We start from the raw sequence: 14187 nt of genomic DNA on the forward strand, positions 1-14187 counted from the left end.
CAAATTGTATTCTTATTGGTTAAACCAAAATAAAAAATGATGGTACAACATGACAAAATTTCATGCCGGCTGGGGCGTCGCCCGGTTAAACAAGGCCCCCGTTGTTTTCGCCAGGGAACCAGGGCGAACAGCGAAAAGTCAGCTACTGGAACAAATCTGAAAACAAACCCCAACTCAACATCACCAGAGTTAAAGATCGGTACTATCAATGTAAGAAGCCTGAATGGCAAAGAAATGGAGCTAGCTGAGGAATTAGATAAGTACCAGATCGACATAATAGGGGTGACTGAAACAAAAAAGACCAAAACTGGTGAGATCTTTCTGAGCAATAAATACAAAATGTTATATTCAGGCAATAACAATCAAGGAAAAGAAGGAGTAGCCATAGTATTCAACACAAAATACGAGGCTAATCTTCTTGAATGGCAGTCAGTCTCAAGTAGAGTAATGTGGGCAAATATGAGAATGGGGAACTGGACAATGAGACTTATTTGTGCCTATGGTCCCACAGAAGGTTCTACTAAGGTAGAAGTGGAGGAATTTTTTGAGGCTTTAGAAAAAGCAACTGACACAATGAAAAAGGAAAAGTTGGTCCTTGTTGGGGATCTAAATAGTAGAGTAGGAAATGATTGTGAGACATACAAAAATATTTTGGGAAAATTTGGAGAAAAGAGCAAAGCTAATAATAATGGCAAATATCTGTTGGATTTCTGCTCAGGACATGGACTGGTTATTACTAACACCATGTTCCAACATAAAAATGTGCACAAATTCACATGGAGAGAAGAGGCTAGGAATAAGAAAAGTCTCATTGACTATGTTATTGTTGATAGTGATGTTTTCTCCCTGGTGCAGGACACCAGAGTGTACAGAGGATTTGAAATTGGAAGTGATCACTATTTAGTCTTGAGCAGGATAAAATTGAATTTCATATTGAAAAGAATAACATGTAAGAAAGTTTTAAAGCGAATAAAAGTTGAGCAGCTCTCAGATGTGAACTGTAGACTAAAATACAGAAATATTATTGAAAAGAAAATGAAAGAGTTTGAGAACAGGAATCAAACCTTGGAGATTCAGTGGCAAACTCTGAAGGAAACATTGATTGATTCTGCCAGAGAGGCATGTGGTGAGGTTGTGTGCAAAGATAAAAAAATCAGAACTCCCTGGTGGACACAGGAAGTTAAAGAGGCAGTGAAGGAAAAGAAGAAAGCATATCAAAAGTTCCTGGCAAATAAGTCAGCTTTTACTCTTACAGAATACAGAGACAAATGTAAGAAAGCTAAACAGTGTGTAAAACTAGCTAAACAAAAGTCATGGGAGGACTTTGGCAAGAATATAGAAAATAAATATCAAGAAGGTGGCAAAATATTCTGGAGGTTGTTGAAGAAGCTTAGGAATGGAGGAAAGAGTGCTGTAAAAGAGTGCTGTAAAATTAGAGATGATAAAGGTGAAATGAAAACAGGAGAAAAAGATATCCTTGAAGTATGGAGTAATTACTTTGAAAAACTGCTAAATGAAACAAGCAGTGATGACAGCACAGTGATAAAAAACACTGACCAGGCATGCAGTCAGAAATACATATCCATACTTGAAGTAGAAAAAGCCATCAAAGGCTTGAAATGTGGAAAGGCAGCAGGAGTAGATGATATTCGACCAGAAATGCTGAAGTATGGTGGTATAAGAGTCTTACAGTGGCTGCACTACATAGTTCAGAAAGCCTGGACAGAGGGACGAATTCCCGATGATTGGAGTAGAGCTCTCATAGTACCCATATATAAAAAGGGAAATAAAACTGAATGTGAGAATTACAGAGGTATTTCCCTACTGAGTGTTCCTGGCAAGATCTATGCAAGTATACTTGAGAAACGGTTGAGAAGAATTGTGGAAGAAAAGCTTGGTGAAGAACAAGCTGGATTCAGGCCAAATAGAGGCTGTCAGGATCAGATCTTCACTTTACGACAAATAGTCGAGAAAGCATGGGAATATAACAAAGATCTGTATTTAAGTTTTGTCGATTTGGAAAAGGCATATGACAAGGTGCCAAGAGAGAAGCTATTCAATACGCTGCAGTTATATGGTGTCAATGGGGCATTATATCAAGCAATACTTAGTCTTTATTTGAGTTGTGAGTCAGCAGTTAGAATTGAAGGAAGTACAGGAAGATGGTTTAATGTTAAATCTGGTGTGAGACAAGGATGTACATTATCCCCTCTGTTATTCATTATCTATATGGATCACATTATGAAGGAATGTGGTATTAAACCTGATATCAAAATTGGAGATGTTAATGTCAGCTCTTTGCTTTATGCGGATGATGTTATACTTCTAAATAAATCCGCTACAAGTCTGCAAGATTCTCTGACTAAATTGAATAGCTGTTGTAATAGATATGGTATGAAGGTCAGCAATAAAAAGACAAAGACAATGAAAATAGGCAGAATCATTGAAAATGTCAACTGTGTTGTGAACGGAGAACCTGTGGAACAAGTAAAACATTTCAGCTACTTAGGCACAATTTTTACTGAAGATGGTAAACTAAATATAGAAATAGACAACAGAATCAGCAAAGCTGGTATGGTGGGAAGTCAATTGAATAAATTCATATGGAATAAGAAAGAAATTAGTCGGAACACTAAATTAGCTGTATACAAGACTGTGTTCAAACCAATTTTAACTTATGGATCTGAGAGCTGGGTCAGAAGTAAAACACTTGACCAAAGACTAGAGACCGCAGATATGAGAGTCCTGAGAAAGATTAGAGGCGTGAACAGATGGCATCAATGGCAATATCATATTAAAAATGAGGATATTAGGAAAGAACTTGACATTGTCAGCATCCAGGAATGCGTTAGCAGAGCTAATCTCAGATGGTATGGTCACTTAAATAGAATGGGAGAGGAAAGATTAGCAAAACAAGTGTTCTCTGCCAGGTTGGCAGGAAAACGACCCAGAGGAAGACCAAGATATAGGTGGATTGATACGGTACAAAGTGCCTTAGACGATAGAAATATAAGATCTGATAATGTTGGAGTCTTGACAAGTAACAGACTGATTTGGAGGAAAATTGTAGATAGGAAGTTAGTAATGATGTAATTTTTTCGTGTAGTACTGTCATATCCTGTACACCCCTTGAGGGTACATGGCAGGAATTTGATGATGATGATGATGATGATGATGAAGAATATATCAGCAGAGCTAATCTAAAAAGGTGGTATGGCCACTTAAATAGAATGGGGGAAGAATGGTTAGTAAAATATGTGATTGATGCCCAATGGCACACCCTCTGGGTGTGCTATTGGGCATCAATCACATGTCAATCACAGGGGGGGCTGGTCCCCTCCAAAGAAAAAGGAAAAAAACACTAGAAAAATTTTCCAAAAATCTTTTCCTAATTAAAAAAATTTTTTTTAAAAAAATTTATGTTGTGTCGTGTCTTCCATTTCTATACTACTTATGAATTAGCGATCATTGCAGATGCTCAGTCATAGGTCATATGCAATGCATAGTATGTATTCTCAAATCGTCTGCTCAACTCGAGCCCCCTCCAAGATTAAATCCTGAGTGCACTACTGTTGATGCCAAGATGGCAGGAAAGAGACCTAGATGAAGACCAAAGTCTAGGTGGATTTATTCATTCAGAAGTGCCTTAGAAATGCTAGATATGACAATATTGGATTGCTGACAAGTAACAGACAAAATTGGAGGAAAATTGTGGATAGGAGATTAATAATAATAATATGAAATTAATCATGCAATGCTGTCACAGAAGCCTGAACAGCCCTTGAGGTTACATATCAGGAAAGTGATGATGAACTATATGGATTTGATGCACCATTCAATACCAATATATCTATCTTCAAAGCCAAGTACTTTTTTATACTAATTGACATGACATTTTTATTACTCTTCTCAGTTTACTAATGCTGTTGTTCCTTAAATGAAGAGTAAACAAATACAAGAGTAAACGATAACATATAATAAATGATAACATATAATATTCTTATCAGTGGTAATCTGAAGTAATACTAGCAATTATTAATCGTTTTACTGAAATAATTAATGCTAGGTATGAATCACCTACCAGCCATGAATGACCCAACGGTTCATTTAGGACTATGCGAGAAGAAGAAGGTTTTAGCATATCATTCAAAATAAACCATTTAACATTTTCACGTTGTGCAGAGAGGAATCATCTTATGTTGCTCGTGGCAAGTTATGAATTGTAGTGTGAGCATTCCATAATGAAATGCTGTGTACATGAGTAAGAATATGCTGGATTTTCAAAATATATAAGTAACCAATAAGTAAGAGAATTTGTATATTTGGGTAGCACATTCAAACTGGAATATAGTACAAATATGATTGCCATGAGCATGAATGGCCTGTTTAAGGTGGAAAAGAAAGTTATAAAGAGAAAGATTAGATTCACTACAGAAAAATAATATTGTATCAATTTTTGCAAATTTGTTTGCAAAACTGCCATAAAATTGAATTCTATAGTAAAATAAGAATGTTACTTAAGTATGTCTGCCTGGAGCTAAAATAAGTTATTTAAATAAAACTATCTGTAAGGAAATTAACAGAAATTCGGAGGTATGAAAGAGAAAGATGAGTAGGTGGTTTCATAAGTTGAAGATGACCAAAAGCTGCTCATGTCCACATTTACTGATTGTGGGAATGATTGCCTTAGACTTTTCTGTTGCATTTAAGGTCACGCAACCTGTCAGCTTGCTGTACATCAAGGCAGTTTGAAAAACACTGTTTATACAGAAATTCCACCAAACTAATATTCTGTAAACCTGAATGAATATTTTTTAAAAATGAGCTTGCTCAATGCAGAAAGGATGGGGTATGTGTGGTTGAGTGACCTGCTAGGACCCAACATGAAGTTAATACACTTTGTCCAATTGACAGTAATTGCAACAGCCTAATAATACACCATTACAAAGAAAAATCACTGGGTGTCTGTTATCCACTGACAATAAACCAATATTAGGCTCTATCCAGAGAAACTCACATAGTTGCCCTCGACATTTCAAAGGAATTCAATCGGATTTGGCACAGGGGCCTACTTAGCAAACTGCCATCCTCTGGTCTGCCTCCCACAATCTGAAACTGGATTGCCAACTTTCTCACTGATTATTCACTACGTGGACGGTTTCATCTCCTTAGATTTCCCCATCAATGCAGGAGTACCAACCCAGGTTTCCGTTCTCTTACCCACTCTCTTCCTCTTGTATATAAATGACCTGCTCTCACAGGATTCCAATCCTATCCACAGCTTTGCCAATGACAGCACACTCCATTCCTCCTTTTCAATTGACAAACCTTGTAGTGCCCAAGTAGTAAATCCTCAAGATCCACTGCGAACAATGGCCTGAACTCTGATCTCCTAGCTATATCCCAATGGGACAAGTTCAACCATGTAGACTTCAGTGCCACCAAAACTTAGTCCTGATCTCTTGTAAGAAAGAAAGAACTTGCAGCCATTCCCCTTTACTTTTAATAATACCCACAGATATACTAAACATGATCAGATTTCCCTTCTTGGACTGATCTACGCCTTCAATTTTTTCTGGTACAAACACATTTCTGCAGTTGCCAAAAAAACTAGGTGTACTTTTTTGCACAAGACACTACTTCAATCCTGCTAACTCTGTACAAACTCCAAATCAGCCCAACCATGAAATATTGTTTCCACATTTGGTGTGGTGCATCAAAATCTTCCCTATGATTGATTCTATCCAGGAGAGAGCATCCAGTTAATTAAAGATCACTCTCTCTCACACATATCCACTTCAATTCCTTTCCCTCTCTCTCTCTCACTCATAGACATTCAGTTTCTAGCTTATGCCTCTTCTACTGATACTTTCATGGACAGTGCTCTGCTGAATTATACCTCTACGATTATACCTCCACTTTCCTATGAAATTATTAGAACAAGAGCCACTGCTAAAAAATACCTTTTTCTTACAGTCCATCTTAAAACGTACTGAACGACTTCACTGCTCCTCTTTCATTCCATTGATTCTCTTCTTTGGAACAGCCCCCCCCCCCCCCCACTCTGCCTTATCCAAAGAATACAACCTTCAGCTGTTCAAACAAATGTGAAAAGATTTCTTCTTATCCTCTTGCCCACACATGACACTAATCTACTATAAGTCTTGTGACCTTTCATGTATGAGTCAGATATATTAAAAAAAAAAAAATTCAAGTTAAATCATATCTTCCATGCTAATGGTATTAGCAAATTTCACTTCATTTGCTCTCAGCTTCCTGAGGTAATGGCAGCAGTCAGGCAAGGAAAACTACTCACTTATAGAAAACATGGCTATGTCAGAGTGCTGGTTTTGGTCAGTAACACTAAGCAAAAATCTAGTTCTTTCTATGGTTATTGTGGATAGTCTGTAAATGCTAGCAAATACTGCAAATGCTAGCAATTTAAGGAAAATCATGGGCTGATATAGGAACAAATCCATAGAAAAAGAAGGAAAATTAAGGATCTATATTTGTAAAGATATACTGAGCTTTACATCTATATTTACTTCTGGATCAACTTTCACTACCACTGAAGCCTTTCTAAACTTATCTTTAAAATTTAATTTCATCTGCTCTAAATAAAATAAAATCCTCCTTTAACCCCCCCCCCCCCTTACCAGCCCTGACATATGCACAAGTTCTATTATTACCTTGAGGCAAAGTACCCACCAAGATTGAAATAACATTAGATAGTATTGAAATAATGTGCATATGCAGCACAGTTGCTATATTTCATCCATATAACTATTTGAGTAGTTAACTTTCTTAAACAAATTTTAAACTTTAATCCTTGAAATACAAAAGCATAAAACACAAATGTAAAAAAAAAAAAAAAAAAAAAAAAAAAAAAAAATCATGCTAAAAATTTCGAAGAGAAGAAATTTATTTAAATTATAGAGTATAGCCAGCTTAGTTGGCTGAATGGGTAACATACTTGCTCTCCAGCCAAAGAATGGGTTTCAATCCTGCTGTGAGCCTGGATATTTTCTGAATGTCTAAGTTGGAGAAGAATTTCATTGCTGAGTGCAAGAAAACCAACCTTAATAGAGAACTGTAAAACTTGATGTAGCTTAAAAATACCAAAGTGCTTTACATCGATTTTTACTAAGGTCAAGTCTCATGAGAACTGTTACAAAAATAACCTTGTTTGTCTCTATGTATTTTATGTTCAATATTAATTGATTATGGAATTGATTGTATCTACTGTTTTAACTAAAATTTCTAGAATGTCAAAAACAAAGGCAATGCTTTGCCATTGGAATTTTGTATAATAGCTATGTATAAGAGCACAAGAAAGTTCTTTACGATTAAGTGTGTTAGAAAATTGTTTGCGAGCTCTGCACACGAACACCTTCAAAGTTAGTATCCAAGAGATCCGCTAGTTTCAGAGAAGTTTCCGCTGCCCGACAAGACAAGGAAAAAAGTGTGCACGGAGGAGAAGAAAGAATGGGTCGGCCTTAACAAAAAGATCAAGGAGAACTGTCGATTTCTTTGGGGTTTACAACTCTTGGTGCAAGGTCCTGAGAAGGCAAAAATAAAAGGGGAATGAGCCAAACATCGACTGGAGTGGCGAGATCATTGCTGACAAAGGGGAGGCGAGATCCAGTTATCGAGAGAGCAGAGGCGAGGTCCAATTACTGAAACAGGAGAGGCGAAGTGCTGTTACCGAGGAGAGCCAGAGGCAAGTCGGCAGAGAACCAGAAGCAGTCGAACCCAGAGGATCAGACTTTATGGCGAACCCATTCGAGAGGAAAAAATTGGGAGAACAGCCAATGCAAAGTGCCAGTCGGATGTCCTAGTGCTGCAGGAAGTCAACCGAAGCCAAAAGCCACAGAGCAATCTTCAAGCCTGTATGCTGAAACTTCTTGCCTGAGTTTTTGAGTACCGGGAAGATTGCAGTCCAAGACACGCCAGTATTCCGACGAAATGCCCCCTGAAGCAAGACTCTCCAGATGGAAACTTAAGGCCTGAGATGAAAGAAAAACTATAGGCACTTTGATGCAGGACCTTTGGAAGGTGACACGACAAAGAGCCTCTATAAGTGTGTCCCATCTTTTTATGTACATTCCTTTGTAGTCTAGGAGATATGTCATAGATGGACTGATAAGAAATAGTAGTAAGAAATATCTATAAGAGAGTCCTCTGCTTTGTTGTTAACTGGAATATAAATTGTAAGATAACTTGCCATAGCTAGCTAATTTCTTTATGAGTAAATTAGTCTTGGCAATTTGATTTTCTTAAGCAAAGAAGTAACAGAGTAATTATATTGCATAGTCATTTAATATTGAAAAGGGAAAGTTTGTATCTTTATACCAAAAGTATAAGGATAGGTAAAGAGAGAGTAACTTCCCTATCACTTATTTAATGTACTCTTTTTTTTATTGTAAATAAATGTGTTTTAATTATATGTCAATAGAGTGCCGCCTGATTGTTTATTTTACAACTGTTCCTATATAAATGCAAACATAAGAGCAGGAAACCAAGTAAGATAGTCAAAGCGATAGTTAAGTGCAAATAGACCACGATTGTTTGCACTTAACTATTATGAATTATGAAGGAATTTTGAGTTATACAAAGAGAGAGAGAGAAATCAACCGGCCATATTACTGAGTTTTATGCCAATTAAAAGATACTGGTGGTACAGTTTTATCAAATAAATTTTCTAGTATCCATAGACATAAAACTCGTAGTGCGAAAGGTAGATAAAGTAAGTACGCAATAGTAAGATGGAATAGTGAGAATAAGAAAGGAATATATAAAAAAATTAATAACAGTATTACAAAGGCACAGCAACCAAGCAGGCTTATAAAAAGACCAACAGGAACTAAAGTGGCTTGAAAAGTTCATGTTTGGTCTCTGTAAGAGTTTCCAGATTATCTAACCCTTAGCTCTAGGTACTAATACTATGATAGATTATAGGCTGACAACCTTTTGTGGGCAGGATTCACATACATAAAATAAATAACTTATTAACCTCAAGGAATTTTAACATTCAAAATATGTACATAAAAATATTCATTCTATTTCAAAATGCATGCATTATGAAGACCATGCTGAAACATTTCTGAATTTTATTATACAAACTGCAAAAAATTACTTATCGTCATTATCATCATCAAATTCCTGATATATATCCTCAAGGGGTGTACAGGATATGATAGTACTACATGAAAAATTTACATCATTACTAACTTTCTATTTACAATTTTCCTCCGATCTGTTACCTGTCAAGACTCCAACATTGTCAGATTTTATATTTCTATCTTCTAAATCACTTTTTTGCCGTATCAATCTACCAATATCTTGGTCTTCCTCTGGATCTTTTTCCTGCCAACCTGGCAGAGAACACTGTTTTACTAATCTTTCCTCTCCCTTCTGTTTAAGTGACCATACCACCCGAGATTATTTCTGCTAACAGAAATAATGCTTACAATGTCAAGTTCTTTCCTAATATATTCATTTTTAATATGATATTGCCATTGATGCCATCTATTCATCCCCCTAATCTTTCTCAAGACTTTCATATCTGCTGTCTTTGGTCAAGTGTTTTACTTCTGGCCCAGCTCTCAGATCAATAAGTTAAAACTGGTTTGAACATACACTTTCTTGTATACAGCTAATTTAGTGTTCTGACTAATTTCTCTCTTATTCCATATGAATTTATTCAATTGACTTCCCGCCATACCAGCTTTATTGATTCTGTTGTCTATTTCCATATTTAATTTACCATCTTCACTAAAAATTGTGCCTAAGTAGCTGAAATGTTTTACTTGTTCAACAGGTTCTCCGTTCACAATGCAGTTGACATTTTCAATGATTCTGCCTATTTTCATTGACTTTGTCTTTTTATTACTGACCTTCATATCATATCTATTACAACAGTTATTCAATTTAGTCAAGGAATCTTGCAGACTCGTAGCGGATTTATTTAGAAGTATAACATCGTCCGCATAAAGCAAAGAACTGATATTAATATCTCCAATTTTGATATCATGTTTAATATCACTTTCTTTCATAATGTGATCCACATAGATAATGAATAACAGAGGGGATAATGTACATCCTTGTCTCAAACCAGATTTAACATTAAACCATCTTCCTGTACTTCCTTCAATTCTAACTGCTGACTTACAACTCAAATAAAGACTAAGTATTGCTTGATATAATGCCCCATTGACACCATACAACTGTAGCGTATTGAACAGCTTCTCTCTTGGCACCTTATCATATGCCTTTTCCAGATCGACAAAACTTAAATACTTTGTTATATTCCCATGCTTTTTCAACTATTTGTCTTAAAGTGACAGCCTCTATTTGGCCTGAATCCAGCTTGTTCTTCACGAAGCTTTTCTTCCAGAAATCTTCTCAACCGTTTCTCAAGTATACTCGAATAAATCTTACCAGGCACACTCAGTAAGGAAATACCTCTGTAATTCTGCCATTCAGTTTTATTTCCCTTTTTATATATGGGTACTATGAGAGAGCTCTACTCCAATCATCTAGAATTCGTCCCTCTGTACAGACCTTTTGAACCATACAGTGCAGCAACTGTAAGACTTTTATACCACTATACTTCAGCATTTCTGGTCGAATATCATCTACTCCTGCTGCCTTTCCACATTTCAAGCCTTTGATGGCTTTTTCTATTTCAAGTATGGATATGTATTCCTGACTGCATGCTCAGTGTTTTTTACCACACCTATTTTTCAATTTAGAAATTTAGTAATTTTTCAAAGTAATTACTCCATACTTCAAGGATATCTTTATCTCCTGTTTTCATGTCACCTTTATCATCTCTAAATCCTTTTACAGCACTCTTCCCTCCATTTCTAAGGTAAAGTATTGTACCACTTTACCCGAGTCCTTTAGATACTTTCAGGAGCAAACTTTGTTTGCACACATGTGGATAAAGGATTAAACTAAATTTATTAATTTCTTACATGTTATTCTTTTCAATATGAAATTCAATTTTATCCTGCTCAAGACTAAATAGTGATCACTTCCAATTTCAAATCCTCTGTACACTCTGGTGTCCTGCATAAGGGAGAAAACATCACTATCAACAATAACATAGTCAATGAGACTTTTCTTATTCCTAGCCTCTTCTCTCCATGTGAATTTGTGCACATTTTTATGTTGGAACATGGTGTTAGTAATAACCAGTCCATGTCCTGAGCAGAAATCCAACAGGTATTTGCCATTATTATTAGCTTTGCTCTTTTCTCCAAATTTTCCCCAAATATTTTTGTATGTCTGATAATCATTTCCTAATGTGCTATTTAGATCCTCAACAAGGACCAACTTTTCCTTTTCATTAACACAAAGTATAAATAAAAAGAAAATCATATTTCATTTGAAATTGTAGGTAGGTCTCTGATAGCAATGTAAAATTATTTCTTTTGACATTCTATATTATTCCTTCATGAAAGCAAGCTTTCTTTTCTGGTCATTCACTGGATGGCTTGACTATTTTGTTTCATGTTTTACAAAACAATGTTTTATGTTTCATTTATAGTTCATGTTTTATTGTATCTTCCTCAGATTCTGTTTTGCCTTTAGAGTATAGAGATCACAATTTAACAATTTAGAACAATACTGAAGTGATTAGTCTTTTTTGATAGATATTTGGAGGTGTGGCTGAAGCCACCGAGACTATAAAAGTATATTATATCCATTAATTGCATGTGTTCTTCTGCTGGTTTGTTTTACAGGAAGCAACTAGAGCTATGATGTTTTTTTGTGTGTTCTTTTGGCTGGTTTGTTTTGCAGAATGAAAAACCTGAGTTTCCAGGAGGATAATCCATACCACCACTGGTCTTTTCTGAGGGCGAGTGCTAAACAGCATTCATTACAATGGAAAAAATTATAAATATTACAGAAATGAAAAAAAAAAAAAAAAAAAAAAAGCATACAATGAAGCATGAAATTGCTATCGCTTTCGATATTTCTGAGCTTCTGACCATATCTGGCATTGAGTACTGCTAAACAAAAAATCAGAGGGTAGTTTTTTTTTTACCAACTAACTACAGAGGGTAGTCAGCTTTCTTTCTGGTCATTCACTGCATGTCATGGTGGATGGCTCCCTCTACTAGAACTCTGCCATCAATGCCAGAGTAACTTAGGGTTCTATCATCTACTCTCTTTCTCCTGTACATAAATGACCTACTTTCAATTACCATTAATTCAATTCACAGCTTTGCAGATGACAGTACTCTCCACCATACAGTACTCAGATATTCCCAACTTCCAGATCATTTACAACCATTGCCATAGGGCCAGGACAATCTTATCAGGTTTAGTGCCACCAAAATGCAGTCTTGCCTTTTATCTCATAAAAGGGATCTCGGCTTACTCTCAGCAATACACAAGTCACCAGACAGGATCAGATCTCTCTCTCTGCTCAGTCTCTCCTGGCATAAACAAATACATCAAGAGCTTTCTGAGCATCCAAAAAAAACTAGGCATTTTTCCCACTCAGAATGCTACCAACTATACAAATCCCAAATCCACCAATCCTTCGAATACTGCTCAACAAAAAATCAAAAATTTCCAGAATATCAACTTCTGTAACTTCAAATTCTGATTTACAAATCATTCTTCAGTGGTATTCTGATAACCTTGTTAACTGCAATACTAGAAAAACATAAAACTGTCTTAAATCTTGCAAAAAAACATTATATTCCAGTCTTAATTTCCTTCTTGAGATAACACCTACCCCTAATATAATTATTAACAACTTAATAGCCAGGAAATCAGGGGTTTAATCCTTTGCTCATCATTACTGTTGTTATTTGAACTATGGCTGAAGCAACTAAGGGTACAACATCAGTATTAATTGCATGAATTTATGTGTCCTGTTTTTCAGGATTAAAAAAGTGAGTTTCTGGGAGGAAAAACTGCCACCTTCATATCTCACTTTCAGCTGAAAAATCCTTATAAAGCTTACTTGCATCATAGAAAAATTAAAATTCAGATCTTTCCAACCCAAGGACATTGTTGCTAACAGCCAAGTCGCATCATTACTGCTTATGGACAGCTATTAACAGCAAATATATATATCAGAAATTCATCCAAACACTGAATATCATGTTCAAATTTTTAAATTTTGAGTGTGGCTCCAACAGTTGTGTAAAATTATGGGGCCCAATAAAAAAAAAAAAAAAAAAAAAAAAAAAAAAAAAAAAAAAAAAAAAACGTTAGGTTGATTAAATACTTGTTCTTCAACTAAATCACTTCAGTATACATCATACAGATATTCAATTTTTGCTGCTTGCATTTTCTATAAATCTTTCTATTCGCTATTCATCAGCATTAGCATCAGTAATTTCCCAGTTTTGTCATGCATAGTAGCGCCTCGATGCTCATTCACAAGTTAACTCCAAACTCAGACATTTTTCTTCCTTTTCATTATTTTTTTTTATTCTATCTTTTGGAATAGTCTTCCCTCTTTATGTATTTCCTGAAGAACAACATCTGCAAGTCTTAAAATCTAATGTTAACAAGTTTCTTTTTTCGGCTTAACTTTTAACCTATATATATTAATACTACCTGTCTGCAGTACAAATTTATGAGGGTGGTCTTAAAATTTGTCGGTCTCGACCATAGATGCAAACAGTATCAGCAAGATTTTTTTTTTCTAAGTTGGTACATCTGTCATAAGCATCCATGTGAAATTGAAAGTCATTCTATCAAGTAGTTTATTTTATACAGCTGTCTGAAGTAAATGTGTTGTCGGTATCCCTTGAAATGGATAAAATTGAGTATCGTGCAGTTATAAAATTCTTTGTAAAATAATGTTTAACGCCAAAAGAAATTCATTCGAAGTTCATAAAAGTTTATGGGCACTCTTCTCCTTTGTTTTCGACAATTAAGAAATGGGCTGCTGAAGATGATCCACATGAAGGATGTCCAAAAAGTGTAACACCACCAGAAATCATTGATCAAGTGCACGATATGGTATTGGATGACTCGCAAGTCAAAGTGCGTGAAATTGCTGAAACTATAGGCATTTCAAAAGAACATGTAGGATATATTTTGCATGAAGAATTGCAAATGAAAAAGCTTTGTGCAAGATGGGTGCCGAGCTCGATCACAGCAGATCAAAAATGCACTTGCACGAAAATCTCTGAACAGTTGTTGGAGCGTTTT

The 14187-nt window shown here is 35.7% G+C and overlaps 1 protein-coding gene across 1 annotated transcript in view; it reads right to left on the reverse strand.

Moving 5' to 3' along the window:
- LOC150110628 (WD repeat-containing protein 11-like) overlaps window positions 1–14187 on the reverse strand; it is a 355935-nt gene that overhangs the window by 79523 nt on the left and 262225 nt on the right. The gene's annotated exons all lie outside the window — the stretch shown is intronic.

This window comes from Typopeltis vanoorti, chromosome 1, assembly GCF_054136105.1.
Source record: "Typopeltis vanoorti isolate ZY-2024b chromosome 1, IOZ_Tvanoo_1.0, whole genome shotgun sequence".
Classification (NCBI taxonomy): domain Eukaryota; kingdom Metazoa; phylum Arthropoda; class Arachnida; order Uropygi; family Thelyphonidae; genus Typopeltis; species Typopeltis vanoorti.